A 792-nucleotide genomic window follows, 5' to 3' on the forward strand; every position below is an offset into this window, starting at 1 on the left:
AAATTAATAAACAGAAAAAAGTATTATTTTAAATAATTAATTCATTAGTATTTTTAAATTAATCAGATCTGATTATTTACTATTAATAAAAATATATAAAAGCTGGTAGATTCAGATCTGCTAATTAAATTTATTTATCTTAAAAAGTCTGTTTTAGTTTTAATTTATTAAATTAATTAATATACTATTTCTATTTCGGATTTTAGTAAATCTAACCGCCTGCTATATTAAAAAATTAAATAAAATTATTATTATTAATTTAAAAAATAAGAAATAATTATTTCGAAATTAATCTTATTAAATTAATTAATTAATTCTATATTAAACAGATAAAATTAATATATTATATTTAATAAAAAAAGATTTTATTTAATTTTAAAAATTTTAAAAATTAGAATTACTTTTATTAATTAGTTTTAAATAAGAAAAATTATTAATAAATATACTAAGCTCCGGTTGGGAATAAAAAATTCTATTAGAAATTATATAAATTAATAAAAATTAATCTATTTAAAAATAGTAAAATTAAAATTAAGTAAAATATCTAATCTAATTCGGATAATATATAATTGTTTTTAAATTAATTTAAAAAATAATAGAAAATTTTATAGTAATATAACAGATCAGATTAGGTAACTATAAAATAAAAAAAAATTCTGAATTTTTTTAAAATTATCCGCCGAGCACGTAATTAGATTTATTTAAATTTTTAAATTAAATAATTTATTAAATTAATAGATTGAATCAGCCAGACTATCTTTTAGAATTAATTCGATAAATTAAAATAAATTT

This window comes from Aspergillus aculeatus, assembly GCF_001890905.1.
Source record: "Aspergillus aculeatus ATCC 16872 unplaced genomic scaffold ASPACscaffold_14, whole genome shotgun sequence".
In the NCBI taxonomy this organism is placed as follows: Eukaryota; Fungi; Ascomycota; class Eurotiomycetes; order Eurotiales; family Aspergillaceae; genus Aspergillus; species Aspergillus aculeatus.